Consider the following 19702-nt stretch of genomic DNA (forward strand, 5'->3'; position numbering starts at 1 on the left):
TTTCCCATAAGGAAATTCATCATTCTAAACTTCCATGCTTGGAAGTTATTCTTGTCAAGCTTTTTAGTGATAATCTGTGAAAGAGAATCAGACGCCATTACAGAACATTGCGAAATATTATGTCACTGCAAAAAACATAGCTTCTACCTCACAAGGGCAAATCTGCAAAACTGACAAAAGTGGTATTTGACCACACAGTCACTTCCTAGTGACGATTTTGCATCAACAGGGAATAAGGATGATTCTATAACTCCCAATATCTCTACGCATAGGCATACGATGCAATTTCTACGACAACTTTTCATCAACCTACAGAGGAGTGGTCGCATAGCAAAAATAGGGCCTTTTTCTTAGTGCTTGCAAAGAACTTCCGCCTCCAAAATGCGCCCCGAAATGGCCTCGAATCAAAAAAATAAAGTCACCAAGGCAATCACCCTCTCCCGCAGCATATACTGCCCTCTCGCCACACTGCGAAGGGCGTCTCAATCTGAGACAATGCACTCTTGCACTTTTCGGCTATGCTACCTGCAGAGATTTGCTCCCAAACTCAAAAAAGGAAAGCAACACTGGTTCTCTTACTAGGACACTGCGAACTTGGTTTGCTTTCTTGAGCTCCTTACCATGAACCAGGCTTTGATACCATGTGAAGATAGTGGGAGAGAAGGAAGGAGTCTCACTTGTGGCTTTTTCACATACACAATGGGGGAATACACACAAAGGTGGAGGCTGAAAACAGTTTTCCTCTTCTTAGTTGTGAAAACCAAAAGAACTCTAGTACAAAGAAATAGAAGAACCCTATATGTGGGTCTCAAACCAAACTCAGCTAACTAAGGTGGCATACTAATTGAGCCATGAACTAGAGTACATAAGGATAGTTATCATCCAGCTATTATTCATGGGCAGTGTACCAACCACATATGCAGCTGACAAGTCGGTGACATAAATGCACAATGGTCACCTTGGCATATCATGAGTGGAGCTCGATATCTCAATAGTTATTCCTAGCCTTATGCAAGTACAAGTGGAGCTTTGCCGCTACTCTACACACACATTTTGTACTACCTAAGTTCATGTTGGCATAGAGACAACATACTCGCAGATCCATTTTATTACCCATCCTCGGGTTATGGCTTATTTTGTGAGCACGTAGCTAGGTCATTATGTCTTTAGTCCAGTGGTTGTGAAACTTGTGTCATGCCAGTCGATCCTGCTATAAAGCCTTGGTACCATACAAGTTTTGCTCAGTTTCCAGGTAGCCTGTATGCCACCATTTGTTTGAACAGAGATATGTAGCATGCTTCTAAGAAGATCACTCTTTGATAGAGTTGGCTTGTAATCTAAACATCGACCCATTCATTGGGATTGAAACTGATTGGAGGAAAATGGCTATTGAGGTAACATGGGACTTCCAGAATGTATTCCAATGTTTTGCAGAAGATAACACTTAGGCGAAGGAAGTGATCAATGTTGCCGCGCATTATTTGCTGATGCTGTTGAAGTGCTTGGATCATTGTGCCTTGGATATTCCATTCTACACCAGAGTATGGTTCGATCATTGTCCAATTAATGCCTAAGATCAGATGGAGGGGGAGAGTACCTCTCAAATGAGTTTGCAAATTTCCTACAGGAGCATGGCATAAAGCAGCAATATTCATGCAGTCATACCCCATAGCAAAATAGACTTGCAAAAAGGAAAAACACGCATATTGGAGAGGTATCTCATGCCATGCTCGACAAAAAAGACCTGCCATATCATTATTGGGCTGAAGCAGTTGCTACAGTAGTCTACATAATGAACAGGACTCCCATTGCTAGCAATACATGGCATGATGCCAGAGGAGAGGTATACTGGTAGGAAACCAGATATTTCTCATTTGAAAGTTTTTGGTTGCATCGCCTATGTTAATGTCCGAGATGAGTTGAGATCCAAGTTGGATCCTCGGGGGGTTCACTATGTATAAACCCTCTATATCACATGTGTTCAAGGCCAATTTCTAAAATCCCCCTTATCTGTTCTCTGCAACAGAAAGGGTGTACATGCTATAACCCTTCTACTCGTAAGTTTATAGTGGGCAGAGATGTTGTTTTTTATGAGATGAGCAGCTCATAGAAACCAATAAATGTGATTGATGATGTAGATGCACAAAATGGGAGGCAGTCGATAGAGCGAGTGAGGAAGAGCGAGCGGGCCCAAAAAAGCCAGCGAGCTTTTCCACAATTTCCTTATCGAGGTACTCAACATAGCTTTGTGGAAACCACTATTTGGGAAGATTCTCAAAAATAAAACTTATATTACTATGTGTAACTATACCAATATTGTGAATTATAGTCTACCTTAACTTCCAATTGGAGCCATACTCACATTATGCAACAATAGTATGTGGGTTTGAAAGAAATCGAATTTTCACTCCAAAGTGGATTCCATTACTGATACAGCAATTCTTTTGCATTTGAAATGGGTCTTATTATCAAACTCCTTCAATAATCAAAACAAATGTGTTGCTTGATATGTTGAACTTAGCAATATAAACATCACTTCACCCATATGCAGGGAAAAAAAACTGTCTATAGACTTCATAGCATGGGATTGCATCAACACTTATGACATTCAAATTGGTTCTTCTTATTAAAAGTGTTATCAACCATGAAAGAAAATGTTTAAAAATAGTTCACCCGTATGTTGAAAAACGCAAGTGTCATTTATGACATTCAAAATTGTCCTTGCATCCATCTTGTAGTTCCTCGAGATTTTGCCCATACTTCCAACCCCTTCCCTTCAACCACTAAGAGGTATCTAATAGTTTTATAGAACACTTGAGATATCATGACCTCCTAATAAAAAACCATTATTACTATTTGTAGAACACTTGAGATATCATCACCTCTTAATACAAGACCATTCTTACTATTTGTAGAACACTTGAGATATCATCATTCCTTCCCTTCAGCCACTAAGAGGTACCTAATACTTTTGTAGAACACTTGAACCATTCTTACTATTTGTAGAACACTTGAGATATCATCATTCCTTCCCTTCAGCCACTAAGAGGTACCTAATACTTTTGTAGAACACTTGAACCATTCTTACTATTTGTAGAACACTTGAGATATCATCACCTTTTAATACAAAACCATTCTTACGGTTTGTATAACACTTGAGATATCATCACCTCTTAATATAAGACCATTCTTAGTATTTGTAGATCACTTTAGATATCATCGCCTCTTAATACAAGACCATTCTTACTATTTGAGAGATTAATGGATTAAAGGTTTGAAGCTCATAGGAGGTGAAGAAAGAGAAAGTGAGTTTCAACATGAGGACAATAAAACTAATTGGAATATTTTGACTTATGTATTATACCTTTTTGAAGACTATGAATTTAAGTCAGTTTCAACATTAGGATGATAAAACTAATTAGAATATTTTGACTTATGTATTATACATTTTTGAAGACTATGAATTTTAATGAGGAGAGGCATGCACACTACTTAGTAAATACACTAGTACTACTACTAGCCTATGACTATTAAGGCTAGTAGCACCAGTGTGATTTTGAGCCTTTTATCAGCCTTTTGATAATTTTCTTTCATCGTTAGTGCAATAGAAATTATTCCTTCTATCAGAAGAATCTTGCCAAATTTATTCAAAGTGATGATTTTGTAGTCTATAGCCACTATCCTCTGACTCTCAAAAATATATTAAATGTGAGCACCCATTTATCTTGTTTGATCAACCCTAGACTATGCTGCAATAGGACATTACTAGAATAAAAAAAATATGAATTAATATGGCGATGTTCAGTGTGAAATAACCAAATTAAGGATTTAATAAGAAAGAAAACAATTAGAATCAATAGGCTATTCAATGGCTCAAATCTGCATAGAAATTATAATGTGCCTCCCAACTCTTATGCATTCTAGCTCCTCATGTTTGACAAGAATCCAAACAATAATGAAATCACATAATGTTTGACAGGAATAAATAGGTATAGATATAGAAGGACCTATATATATGCATTCATAGATATAATGATGATTAAAGTTGGACGGTCGTAATAATATTATGTGTACTATCATTGGGATTAGGACTACTATTGGTAATATTGTATGTAGTAGTAGGAGAACTACCATTAAGGAACACTCAAATAAAATTACTAATGGTGGTGATGGAGTGCTATAGCATCACCTAAGGGTCACTTTTTATCCATGAAAGAAATAAGTCGGTGCAACCTAGGTCATACAGATCTAGGTCATGTGGAGTGGTTCGATCTCTTTCCTTGACAAAAAAGTTACACTACCTTTGATAGTAACTACAAAGATTGCTGCCATAGTGCCGTAGAGTAGCCCCTAGGTTGCACCATCATCCTTTTTGCTTTTGAGCCATTAAGTTTGATCCACTGATTTTATGTAGAATTATTCTACTATATGTTCACATGTCCTTAATAGGATCTTGATATAATCCCTTCCATTGTAAATACTTTTACTTTAAGTTTCACATATCCTTAACAAACCACTAGGCTTCAACACAAATTCATTCTTATGTTTCAAGCCTCAAACTCAAACACCCTTGTAAAAGGGATAATGTATTAAAGCTACATTCAATCCATCAAATCTTCTATTAAAAATTCATGTATCATCAATAGGATTTCATCCATTATATGTTCATTTGTCTTTAATAGGATGTTTAAAAATTCATGTATCTTCAATATTATTTCTCTCATGTGTTCCAATATCTTCAAAAGGATACCTTTATTTATGTCCAAACCTGAGCATTGATTTGTATTTGTCAAACACAATTTCACTCCACCTATTCTTTAGAATGAAATTTTTTCACCAAAAGTGGGCCAAATCCACATATTCTTAAGAATGAAAATTTTGGCCTTACGTTGGCAAGTCTATGGAATGAGGGTAAGGCCAAAGTCTCTGGTACGGTGCATTAGGTCTTGATTAATTCTTCTTTAGGCTTGAATATTTAATGCATTAACTTCACAACTATTATTTCTGCTTGAACTTGTAATGTATTAATTTCATGACTTAGGATTTTATGAAGTTATATCTAACATGTCCCAAATTTAATGGAAATTAATATCCTACATAACACAACAAAGTATCATCATATCCCTTCCCAAAATCAATGCTACCTAGCAACTCTCTTGGCATTTTCACTGCCTTGCATTTGAGTTAGCTATGATGAAGAATGTTGCCTACCTTTGGAACCTCTTAGAGTTACCGTTAGCATGATCTAATTTCATGTACCCCAAAACTTGAGACTTGGAGATTCCCATATCACACCAGCAGTAGCTATCTTGTCCACTCTCAATGCTAGTAAGAGCTAGGTCCCATAGACCAATAAAAGAAGTCTTTTTGAAGGTTCAATTTTTTCCCTCAGTCTTCTGCAGGCCCCATGATGAAATAGGATATATTCATCACCCTACATTTAATGTAAGAATTGACACAACTTTTTTGGACCTGACTATGTAGTTTACATCCCAAAATTGGTGCTAAAATTGTAGACTAGGAGATTCCCATATCACACCAATGGTAGTTGTCTTGTCCACTCTCAACACTAGTAAGAGCTGGTCCCCATAGACCGATAAAAGAAGTCTTTTTGGAGGTTCAATTTTTTGCCTCCGTCTTCTCCGGCCCCATGACGGAATAGGATATATTCACCACCCTACATTTAATGCAAGAATTGACAACTTTTTTTGGACATGACTATGCAGCTTACATCCCAAAATTGGTGCTAAAATTGCATACCAGGCATCTCCATTTGCCAGGGGGTGTCCCTAGCGACCCCTTGGACTTGCTCTATTTGTCTAGTTGTGTCTCTCCACAAAAATTGGAGTGGGGCCTCTTTTCCCCATCTAGTAAAACTATATTCATCAATATGTATGTATGCATGCATGCATGCATGCATCCATGTATGTATGTACACACACACACACATATGTATGTATGTATGTATGTATGTGTACTAAAACTACTAAAACTTTATGCATCAAATAATGTTGTTGATCAATTTTTAGCATACCCCACCAAAATCAAGACCCCCATTGCAAAGAAAGGTAAGGAACACAAGTGCTTGTTCTTATGCTCATGAGACAACAAAATGCATGACATAGGCAACCAATGGGGTCTTACTTTTGATGTTTGTATGTATCTATGTATATATATATATATGTATGTACATACATACATACATATATATATATATATATGTGTGTGTGTGTGTGTGTGTGTGTGTGTGTATGTATGTATATATATATATATGTATATGTATGTATGTATGTATGTATGTATATGTATATGTATATGTATATGTTGATGCATATATGTATATATTGATGCATACAATTTTGATAAATGGAGGAAATGGACATGAAAACCATCTAAAATGGTTCTTGTCATTCGATTTGATATATGACATGATCCTATTTGGATTTGTAAGTCCAAAGATATGGGGTCCTACTTTTAGGGCCTCAATGCTTAAAATAGGAAATGCGTTAACGTGCTACCTATTTCATGCATTTAGGACCCCATTGGCAACACAATGGGGTCCTAGTTTTGATGCCTAAATGCATGAAATAGACAGCGCATTAACGCACTGCCTATTTTAGGCATTCAGGCCCTAAAAGTAGTACCCCGTATCTTTGGACTTGCATATCCAAATGGGGTCATGTCATATATCAAATCGAATGGCAAGATCCAATTTAGATGGCTTTCATGTCCATTTTCTCCATCAACTAAAACTATATTCATCAAGCAATGTTGTTGATCAATTTTTTGCATACCTCCCCAAAATCAAGACCCCCATTGCAAAGAAAGGTAAAGAACACAAGTGCATGTTCTTATGCTCATGAGACAACAAAATGCATGACATGGGAAACCAATGGGGTCTTACTTTTGATTTTTGTATGTATGTATATATATGCATGTACAAACATACATACATACATACATACGTGTATATATATATATATATATAAATATATGTATGTATGTATGTATTTATGTATATGTTGATGCATATATGTATATATTGATGTATATATTGATGCACACAATTTTGATACATGGAGAAAATGGACATGAAAATCATCTAACTTGGCTCTTGCCGTTTGATTTGATATATGACATGACCACATTTGGATTAGTAAGTCTAAAGATACGGGATCCTACTTTTAGGGCCTGAATGCCTGAAATAGGAAGCGCATTAATTTCATGCATTTAGGCCTCAAAATTAGGACCCCATTGGCAACACAATGGGGTCCTACTTTTGAGGCCTAAATGCATGAAATAGGCTGCGCGTTAATGCGCTGCCTATTTCACCCATTTAGACCCTAAAAGTAGCACCCCGTATCTTTGGACTTGCATATCCAAATGGGGTCATGTCATATATCAAATCGAATGGCAAGATCCAATTCAGATGGTTTTCATGTCCATTTTCTCCATCAACTAAAACTATATTCATCAAATAATGTTGTTGATCAATTTTTGGCATACCCCCCCAAAATCAAGACCCCCATTGCAAAGAAAGGTAAAGAACACAAGTGCTTGTTCTTATGCTCATGAGACAACAAAATGCATGACATGGGAAACCAATGGGGTCTCACTTTTGATGTTTGTATGTATTTATGTATGTATCTATATGCATGTACATACATACATACATACATACATACATACATACATACATACATACATACATACATACATATATATATATATATATATATATATATATGTATGTATGTATGTATGTATGTATGTATATGTTGATGCATATATGTATAAATTGATGCATACAATTTTGATATATGGAGGAAATGGACATGAAAACCATCTAAATTGGTTCTTGTCGTTCGATTTGATACATGACATGACCCCATTTGGATTTGTAAGTCCAAATAGGCAGCGCGTTAATGCGCTGCCTATTTCATGCATTTAGGCCTCAAAAGTAAGACCCCATTGGCAACACAATGGGGTCCTACTTTTGAGGCTTAAATGCATGAAATAGGCTGCGCGTTAATGCGCTACCTATTTCACCCATTTAGACCCTAAAAGTAGCACCCTGTATCTTTGGACTTGCATATCCTAATGGGGTCATGTCATATATCAAATCGAATGGAAAGATCCAATTTAGATGGTATTCATGTCCATTTTCTCCATCACCTAAAACTATATTCATCAAATAATGTTGTTGATCAATTTTTGGCATAGCCCCCCAAAATCAAGACTCCCATTGCAAAGAAAGGTAAAGAACACAAGTGCTTGTTCTTATGCTCATGAGACAACAAAATGCATGACATGGGAAACCAATGGGGTCTTACTTTTGATGTTTATATGTACGTATGTATGTATATATATGCATGTACATACATACATACATACATACATACATACATATATATATATATATATATAATATACATAATATATATATATGTATGTATATATATATATATGTATGTAGGTATATGTTGATGCATATATGTATATATTGATGCATACAATTTTGATATATGGAGAAAATGGACATGAAAATCATCTAAATTGGCTCTTGCCGTTTGATTTGATATATGACATGACTCCATTTGGATTTCTAAGTCCAAAGCAACACAATGGGGTCCTACTTTTGAGGCCTAAATGCATGAAATAGGCAGTGCATTAATGCACTGCCTATTTTAGGCATTCATAGCCTAAAAGTAGCACCCCGTATCTTTCGACTTGCATATCCAAATGGGGTCATGTCATATATCAAATTGAATGGCAAGATCCAATTTATATGGTTTTCATGTCCATTTTCTCCATCAACTAAAACTATATTCATCAAATAATGTTGTTGATAAATTTTTGGCATACCCCCCCAAAATCAAGACCCCCATTGCAAAGAAAGGTAAAGAACACAAGCGCTTGTTCTTATGCTCATGAGACAACAAAATGCATGACATGGGAAACCAATGGGGTCTTACTTTTGATGTTTATATGTATGTATGTATGTATATATGCATGTACATACATACATACATACATACATACATACATACATATATATATATATACATTATATATATATATATATGTATGTATGTATGTATGTATGTATATGTTGATGCACATATGTATATATTGATGCATACAATTTTGATATATGGAGAAAATGGACATGTAAATCTTCTAAATTGTCTCTTGTCGTTTGATTTGATATATGACATGACCCCATTTGGATTTGTAAGTCCAAAGATACCGGGTCCTACTTTTAGGGCCTGAATGCCTAAAATAGGCAGCGCATCAATGTGCTGCCTATTTCATGCATTTAGGCCTCAAAAGTAGGACCCCATTGGCAACACAAGTCCTACCCTCCCAAAATCAAGATCCCATTGCAAAGAAAGGTAAGGAACACAAGTGCTTGTTCTTATGCTTATGAAATAACAAAATGCATGAAATAGGCAACCAATGGGGTCCGAATTTGGCTGTATGTATGTAAGTATGTATATATGTATCTACATGTGTATATATGTATGTGTGTGTGTGTGTGTGTGTGTGTGTGTGTGTGTGTGTGTGTGTGTGTGTGTGTGTATGTATGTATGTTGATGCATATATGTATATATTGATGCATGCAATTTTGATATATGGAGAAAATGGACATGAAAACCATCTAAATTTGCTCTTGTCATTCGATTTGATATATGACATGATCCCATTTGGTTTGTAAGTCCAAAGATATGGGGTCCTACTTTTAGGGCTTGAATGCCTAAAATAGGCAGTGCATTAATGTGCTACCTATTTCATGCATTCAGGCCTCAAAAGTAGGACCCCATTGGCAACACAATGGGGTCCTAGTTTTCAGGCCTAAATGCATGAAATAGATAGCACGTTAACGCACTGCCTATTTTAGGCATTCAGGCCCTAAAGTTAGTACCCCGTATCTTTGGACTTGCATATCCATATGGGGTCATGTCATATATCAAATCGAATGGCAAGATCCAATTTAGATGGTTTTCATGTCCATTTTCTCCATCAACTAAAGCTATATTCATCAAATAATGTTGTTGATCAATTTTTGGCATACCCCCCCAAAATCAAGACCCCCATTGCAAAGAAAGGAAAAGAACACAAGTGCTTGTTCTTATGCTCATGAGACAACAAAATGCATGACATGGGAAACCAATGGGGTCTTACTTTTGATGTTTATATGTATGTATGTATGTATATATATGCATGTACATACATACATACATACATACACACACACACACACACACACACACACACACACATATATATATATATGTATATATGTAGGTATGTATATGTTGATGCATATATGTATATATTGATGTATATATTGATGCATACAATTTTGATATATGGAGAAAATGGACATGAAAATCATCTAAATTGGCTCTTGCCGTTTGATTTGATATATGACATGACCCCATTTGGATTTGTAAGTCCAAAGATATGGGTTCCTACTTTTAGGGCCTAAATGCCTGAAATAGGTAGCGCATTAAGCGCATTAACGCACTGCCTATTTCAGGCATTTAGGCTTCAAAAGTAGGACCCCATTGTGTTGCTAATGGGGTCCTACTTTTGAGGCCTAAATGCATGAAATAGGCAGCACGTTAACGCACTGCCTATTTTAGGCATTCAGACCCTAAAAGTAGCACCTCGTATCTTTGGACTTGCATATCCGAATGGGGTCATGTCATATATCAAATTGAATGGCAAGATCCAATTTAGATGGTTTTCATGTCCATTTTCTCCATCAACTAAAACTATATTCATCAAATAATATTGTTTATCAATTTTTGGCATACCCCCCCCCAAAATCAAGACCCCCATTTTGTTGTATGTATGTAAGTATGTATATATGTATGTATATACATACATATATATCTATCTGTGTATATATGTGTGTGTGTGTGTGTGTGTGTGTGTGTGTACACACACACATGTATGTATGTATGTATGTATGTATGTATCTATATATATATATATATATATATATACACACACACACACACACACACATACATACATATGTATATATTGATGCATATCTTGATGTATATATTTATGCATACAGTTTTGATTAATGGAGAAAATAGGCATGAAAACCATCTAAATGGCTCTTGCCATTCGATTTGATATAGGACATGATCCCATTGGGATTTGTAAGTCCAAAGATACGGGGTCCTACTTTTAGGACCTGAATTCCTGAAATAGGTAGCTTGTCAATGTGCTGCCTATTTCATGCATTTAGGCCTCAAAAGTAGGACCTCATTTGGTCCTACATATCTTTGGAATTACAAATCCAAATGGGGTCATGTCATACATCAAATCAAATGGCAAGAGCCAATTTAGATGTTTTCATGCCTATTTTATCGATTTAATAAAACTACATGCATCAAATAATGTTGTTTATCAACTTTTGGCATACACCCCCAAAATCAAGACCCCCATTGGAAAGAAAGGTAAGGAACACAAGTGCTTGTTCTTATGTTGAGGAGACATTAAAAAAGAGGCCTAGTAGCCCAAAAATGGCAGCACATCAATGCGCTATCATTTTTGGGTTGCCAGGTCTCTTTTTTGTTGTCTCACGAGCATACATATGGAGGTTATTATACAATATAACTAAGAAGTAGTATTGAAGTACTTCTACAATTTGGATGCATTAAGAGCATTCATTTAGCAAGGAAGAATATAATAATTGAATACTTTTTTTTTTCAATACATATTGCTAGTGAGACTACCAAAAAGAGGCTCTACCCCTCATGATGTCTCTAGATACAGAATATGAGATTGCTTGATGCTTGGATTGCAACTAGAAACGTTGTGTGGGCAAAGCCACTATATGCCTCAAGTGTTGGAAATTGATGTATGGCTCAAGTGCTAGAATGTGCAAATCATGGCCAAAATCAAGACCCCTTAGAGATTCCATGAGGGCTATCCTTTTACTACTACACACGTCACCTTTAGTCGAGGGCAGAACCATTCGTCATCATCGGCAGCAGGTTCATGGGACCCCATCCCATGATCCAAGGCATTATTCAAAGACAAAGTATTTCTGACCATTCCCAAATTGAGTTTGCCAATTCCTAATCTGATTGATTTCATTTACTGGACTTGCAATGCTTGCAAAGCCCTTGCTTAAGCTTGAATGAGCCTCTTGATTTTGGGGGTATAATGGTCAAAAATGGCTTAACACGCCCACAATCAAGATCCTCATCCAGGCTTAAGCAAGGGCTTTGCAGGTCTTGTTTTTGGGTGGCAAAAGCATGAAAAATGATAGTGCATTAAGGTGTTGCCATTCTTATGCTTCCCCCCTCCAAAAAGAAGACCCCCAAGCTATTCATTAGAGATACCAAAATGAGGAGAAGGATGACGTGAGGAGTAGAGGAGCTGGCCAATGAGGGGAGGGACAGCCTTGGAATTGCCAGCAACAAGCATGATGCAAGGAGGTGAGAAGGCAAAGAAGCAAGGAGGTGAGGAGGTGAGGAAGCAAGGAGGCAAGGAGGCAAGAGGCAATCTTGAAGGGCAACAAGAGGGTGGAGGTGGCTGAAAGAATAAGCAAGAAAGGGAGGGATGGAGATTGCTTGTAGGAAATGCTTGGATTAATGCTACAAATGCCATTTTTTTGTGTGTGTTTTGCAACATGAAATTTTTATGGCATTTTTCTTTTAAAAAATACAACATTGTTGTGATTAATTGCGCTACAAACAACTCAAGCCGTAAAGCACCATGGATTAGTACAACAATATACATCACAAATGGATGCATACACTCATATACATCACCAATGGATGCATACACTTATACTCACATCAATTTCCAATATTGTATTAGATGGACCCTTAGCATATATGTGTGCATAGAAGACCATTTCCTACATTGATCCCTGATTTCATAGTTAAATTATTCCCTTTCTCACATTCTAACATGTGAAGATTTAATGTACATGCATTATGGGAGGCACATTATATTGCAGTTTATGACTAACTTTTTTTATGAATGCATGATACTTGTATATGGTCAAGGAAGGTATATTATCATTTTTGAATGACAACATTACTCTATGCTCCATTTTATCCTATATTAGAAACTATGATCACTAGATATTACATAAATGTATTGCTCCATTATATCCTATACTAAAAACTATTTTGACCCAAATACATAATGCCAATTGAGGTTAGTACTCATGACAAGTGATGAAAACAATCTAATGGTATGAATGAGATCTTGTAAATTTTGGATATATAATATGGGTACTATGTTGATTGAGCTATTTTTTTGAGGGAATATTTTCAAGTTAATTACTAAATACATACTTACAATGGTGACCTAATTCCCATCTATATGTATAATCAAATTTTACTTTGTGATAAAAAAAAGCTTTTGCATAAGGTTAAAATTCGAATAGTATTTATATTTGTTTAAGACAACCCATTGAGCTGGCTCCTATCCTTATATTGAACATGATAATGTTCATAAAGATTTTATGAATACAAATAGATAGCATTGGCTCTCTTTTTAGTGGTTGGGAATGAACCCTAAAAGTACCCTAAAACAACTATGTATTTCCTTATTTGTAGCATGGAAGTGATCATGGTAGAGTGGCATAATCCCTATTTTCCTTTTTCATAGGTTCTTTTGCTACTCATGGTTGGCGGATATACCACAGCATAGATCCGAATAGATATTTGGTTTTTTGCTTCAACTTGCTTGACTAGAATTTCCTTGATGATTGTTTGATTGTGCATGATCAGTAGTCACTGGCTTAATTGATCATTAAGTGCAATGTTTTCCTTAAAGTTTTTCATGCTATAGGATACGAGTTTGCTAATACGGGTGGAAATAGAAGCTTGTTAATGCCTGGTGCATATTTTCCGTTAGATGCAACAGGATACTAGTTATAGAGTGTCTTTGCCAATTATTTCACTTGAATCATGCTCCTCTTATGCTTGAGTTTATGGTCACATGTTGAGTTTAACATAATAGTCTACAAGATACTGGATGAGCACTCAACATAGTGGTTAGATGCATTAATTTCTAGTTCTGATAGAACTATCATTCAGACATTGGTCATAATAGAAGTATGGAGGGCTAAAATCCTTTTTTGGCTCCCTAAGTTTTTTAAAGCATCGTATTGCCCCAAATCCTTCATTACAAACTTCTGCTTTAATAACATTTTCAGATGAAGGATATCTTCATCACTATCACCTCTATGATCAAATCATCAACATAAATGACAAGCAGCATAATCCCTTTCTCTGTTTTTCTCACATAAAGTGAGAAATGTGCCTTGGAAATTTGAAAGCCAATAGTGACAAGATACTATCCTATCTTGTTAGACCATGCTGTGGGTGCTTGCTTCAAGCCATACAAGGCTTTCTTCAACCTACAAACAAACTCAGGATGAATAGCATGAACATAACCTGGTGGCTGCTCCATATAGACCTCTTCTTGCAAATCACATTGCAAGAAAGCATTCTTTACATCCATCTGATGTAAAGACCATCCCTTTGATGCAGCCATAGCAATGACTGCTCTTACGATTGCCATCCTTGCAACCGGACCGCATGTTTCTTCATAATCAATGTCATATGTTTGTGCATACCCCTTCACAACTAATCTTGCCTTGTATCTATTCACACTGAACCATCTGCATTGTGGTTCACCTTATAAACCCACTTGCAGCCAATTATTTTCTTGTCTTTAGGCAAAGGCACCAATTCCCATGTAGCATTTGCTTCCAAGGCATCCATGCTTTCTCCCATTTTTCTTTTCCCATGGTTTGCTCAAAAGAAGTGGTTCTGTCAGCCTATCCACAGGATACCTAGCTTTGGTAGACTTGTGAAAGATAGGCTCACTACTAGGTGCTCTCAAAACATCCCTTGTCTTCCTTACTACAGGTGTAAGAATAGAAGGAATACCCAAGTCATCATCAAGGCTCTGTTTTGAGCCACTGGATTCACCATCCACATAAGAGTGACTTGCATTCACATCAACCATGGGATGATCTACTTTCTCTTTTCCTTTTCGTGATACTTGCATACACTATCTGCATTGCTTTGAGGAGATCCTCCTGATCTCAATCTGCTTGTCCATGGTGAAGTATGTGAACCACTGCTAGAGGACACTACAGGTCCACTAATATTTTGTGATTGCTACTGTGAATTCTATGCAGCATTACCATTTTGTGAGGATTACCAAAAAGCGAGCGGAGAAAAGCGAGTAGCCCCGAATAAGCGAGCAAGATTAAATAGGTTTCAAGCGAGCGAGAACCTCATCCAACATCTTATTCCTCTCAATATCATTGGAACAATTGATGTGATCATAAGCAAATTAAACATATTCCAACAATGAAGGCATACCTGAAACTCATAATTAACTTCTCTTTCATCCCCATATTATCAATTTGAGTCATTGTGGAGAGGTAGAGACACAACAATACATAAAATTTGCAATAAAAAAAGCAAACACTACTCAGATTTGACATCCACATAGCAAGATAATGATAGATCACAAGGTAGAATATATGACTGAAAATATGTAAACATGATCATGTGCTACATATACATATCATGTCTTTTATGCTTGTAGAAGATCATCCATACATTCGATCCAAAAACATGGAAATAGAACTAACTATGTCAAAAGAAAAAAAACACATTTTCATCATAAGGATTAATTTTGCTTGGTGAAAATACCTATGTAAGCTACATTACTTCTTGGGCATTGAGGTGATTAGATCCACAACTGGGATATGGCTCTTGTAGAGGTAGTATGGATTGGACATGCTATCCAAATATGGGATGACAGGCTGTAAGCCTATTTCAGTTCCTTTGGAGCAGAATGTGAAGTTGAGCGCAGATGCAGGTGAGCGTCTGGAAGACCCTACTATGTACAGATGCATAGTAGGAAGTTTGATTTATATGACTATTACCAGGCCAAATTTGAGCTATGATGTTGGGTTGGTAAGTCAGTTTATGGAGGCTCCAAGGAAATTGCATTTGGATGTGGCTAGATGCATATTGAGGTATGTGAAGTCCACATTGCAGTATGGACTATTTTATGAGACTAGGGTTCAGATACAATTGCATGGATACACTAATGCTGATTGAATCATTCTTATTGCCTGCTGATGCAAAATCATCACTAGGAAGTGACTGTGTGGTCAAACACCACTTCGTTAGTTTTGCAGATTTGCCCTTGTGAGGTAGAGGTTGTGTTTTTTACAGTGACAGAATATTTTGGCAGTGTTTTGTAATGGCGTCTGATGCTCTTTCATAGATAGTCACTGAAAAGCTTGACAAGAACAACTTCCAACCATGGAAGTTTAGAATGACAAATTTCCTTAAGGGAAAAGGCTATTGGGAGTTCATTACTGGAGCTGAACAAGAACCAGTTATCACTAATGTTCCCAATCAACAAGAGTTGCAGGCATTTAAAGGCTGACATGAGAGAGCCAGAAAACTTATGTACTGGCTATCTATAAGTATTTCAAATTCTATGATTGTGCATATTCAAGATGCAAGCACATCAAAGGAGGCATGGGTTACTTTGACAAAAATGTATAGCACAAATATGCAAGCTAGGAAATTGCAGCTCAAGTAGGAGTTGCATAATGTGTAGAGAGAAAATATGAGCATCAATGACTACCACATGAAGGTGAAGAAGATTGCAAATGCACTTGCTTCTATTGGGTCGCCAGTGGAAGATGATGATTTAGTTTCTGTGACCTTGAATGGTCTAGGAAAGGATTATGCACAATTCCGTACATCCATTGCCATCCATGAGAATTTTCCTGATTTTGAGTGTTGATTGCTCTCCTAATTTCTGAAGAGCAGAGAAATGGTGATGCATCTTCTTCATGAGGAACTTCAAAAGAAGCTCTCTTCTACTCAAATGCTGGAAGAGGTAGAGGCAGAGGTAGAGCAGGCCAATCTGGAGGCCGTGGCAAAATTCAAAATATGCAGCAAATTCAAGAAAAGCAGTCCTATGGAGGCACGTAGAGCCAAAGAGGTCATGGTGGATGGCAGAGAAGCCAAAATGCAAACAGCAATGTTGAATGCTACTACTATGGTAAAATGGGTCATATCATTAAAGACTGCTATTAAAAGAAGAATGACATCATGACTGGAAAATTGCAGCAAGGCAACTATGCATCCTCTAGTAGACAGGGTGATGACAGAAAGGAGCATTCGTTTATGGTGCAGCACATGACCAATTCTGTGACAAGTGCAAAAGAAAGAAATGATGTGTGGTATGTTGACTCAGGTGCATCAAACCACATGACAGGTCATGCAGAATGGATTCAGGATGCAAGGAAAATGGAAAGACCAGGATTTGTGGAGACTAGTCATGATACTACACATCCTATTGTGCAGATTGGTAAAATTCCATTGTTTATGTAGGATGGGAAAAAGAAATACCTGTCTGATGTATTTCATGTCCCAAATATCACCAAGAACTGGGTTTTTATTGGTCAAATGGTTGAGCAGGGCTTGCAGGTCAGATTTAATCCTCATGGATGCTTTGTTGAGGATATGAAAAATAAATTATTTTGATAGCAAAAGGGAAGAAGAAGGGCAGGATGTTAACATTGGATGTGGACATGCCTGAATTGAGTGCAGCAATGTTTGCACATGGGACCGGTGTAGTTGCAGATATTGATATCTCGCATAAACGCATTGGTCATGTTAATATACAATGACTTAAATTAATGCAAGCCCAAAATATTGTTGCAGGATTGCTTAAGTTCAAGGTTGCAAAAATGCATAAGGTATGTGAAGTCTATCAATTTGGAAAACAGGCAAGGAAACCATTTCTTAGACATGTTTAAGAGAGTAAGAGGCCATTGGAATTAATCCACTCTGATGTGTGGACTACTAAAGTTGCATCTATTGGAGGCTATCATTATTTTGTCACTTTTATTGATGACTAAAGTTTGGGTGTATTTTATGAAAAAGAAAAGTGAAGTGTTTGGAAATTTTAAAGGTTTTAAAGCTATGGTTAAAAAAGAAACAGGCCTGCAAATAAAATGCCTAAGGTCAGATGGAGGGGGAGAGTACCTCTCAAATGAGTTTGCAAGTTTCCTCAGGAGCATGGCATAAGGTAGCAATATTTATGCAGTCATACCCCACAACAAAATGGACTTCACACAGTGTGGACACCAGACATTTTCTCACTGTGAATAAGTCCAAGGTGGCGATCGAGACAAGTGAAGCTTTTGTTCCATGGCTTGCATCATGTCTTCTTTCAGCTTCATGGTCATGGCCTCTAGGCAATCTTCATTTGATATTTCGATAGTGGACTTAGTTTTGCCCTTTTAGAGCGCTTATCTCGTGCACTGAATCTGCCATTATCACTGCTAGTGTTGGCTCTTTCCTACTGCTTTCATAGGGAGAGTTGGGTATTCCATGTTTACAGGGTTCTGAGGCTTTTACTCACCTACAGATATACTGGGATTGTCAGTTGTATTATATGTGTAGCTTAGGACCTCGAGTCGTGTTCCTGTGAGAGATGTAGGCTTAAGTGTGGTAAGCAAACAAAGTGCATGCATGTGTAAAAGGAACATGTATCTTCATGATTGAGGCAATGAAGGCTTTCACCTTCATTGGGGGTTGTAGGGTTTAGGAGGATTTTAAGGGTTAGAAGGAGGTTCCAAAGTTAGAAGGAGGTTCTAGGATGCAAAAGGAGGTTCCAGGGTTCAGAAGGAGGTTCTAGGGTTTAAAAAGAGTTCCAGGGTTCAGAAGGAGGTTCAAGGGTTTACAAGGAGTTCAGGGTTAGAAGGAGGTTCCAAGGTTAGAAGGAGGTTCCAGGGTTCAGAAGGAGGTTCAAGGATTCAGAAGGAGGTTCCAGGGTTCAGAAGGAGTTCCAAGGTTCAGAAGGAGGTTCCAGGGTTTAGAAGGAGTCCAGGGTTAGAAGGAGGATCCAAGGTTTAGAAGGAGGTTCCAAGGTTTAAAAGGAGGTTCCAGGGTTTAGAAGGAGGTTCCAAGGTCAAGGTAGAGTACATGGTGGAGAACTCATCTCCCTCATAGATCATGGAGTTTTAAGGATTGAGGAATAAAGGGTTTAGGGGAGCATAGGAGTGGGAGAGGAAGAAGGTGTAAGAGCATGGGGGAAAGAAGAGAGAGGAGGGAGGAGGAGGAGGGAGGAGGAGGAGAGAGGAGGAGGAGGAGGAGGGAGGAGGAGGAGGAAGGAGAAGGAGGGAGGAGGAGAGGGAGAGGGTGGGTTGCAAGGTTAGAGGAGAGGGGAGGAGGAGTTGCAAGGTTAGGACATGCTTCTGGACGTGGAGTGCAAGGAAGCATGGACACTTGAGACAAATGCTTGGAATACCAAAGTAGACTCAACACAATGCCCCAAAGAGTGTGGGCTTCATTCCATTATGGGGTATTTATACAAGTTGGAGAGCTTCTCTCTCTGCACAAAGTTGTATCACAAAGTTGTAACACAAAGTTGTATCACAAAGTTGTAACACAAAGTTGTAACACATTTTCTTTCTACATGTAGAAGTTGTAACACAAAGTTGTATCACAAGGTTGTAACACAAAGTTGTAATACAAAGTTGTATCACAAAGTTGTAACACATTCTCTTTCTACATGTAGAAGTCGTATGTAGAAGTTGTAACACAAAGTTGTAACACAAAGTTGTATCCCAAAGTTGTAACACAAAGTTGTATCACATTCT

This window comes from Dipteris shenzhenensis, chromosome 4 (assembly GCF_047967505.1).
Source record: "Dipteris shenzhenensis isolate YYH24624 ecotype China chromosome 4, Dip_SZ_1.0, whole genome shotgun sequence".
In the NCBI taxonomy this organism is placed as follows: Eukaryota; Viridiplantae; Streptophyta; class Polypodiopsida; order Gleicheniales; family Dipteridaceae; genus Dipteris; species Dipteris shenzhenensis.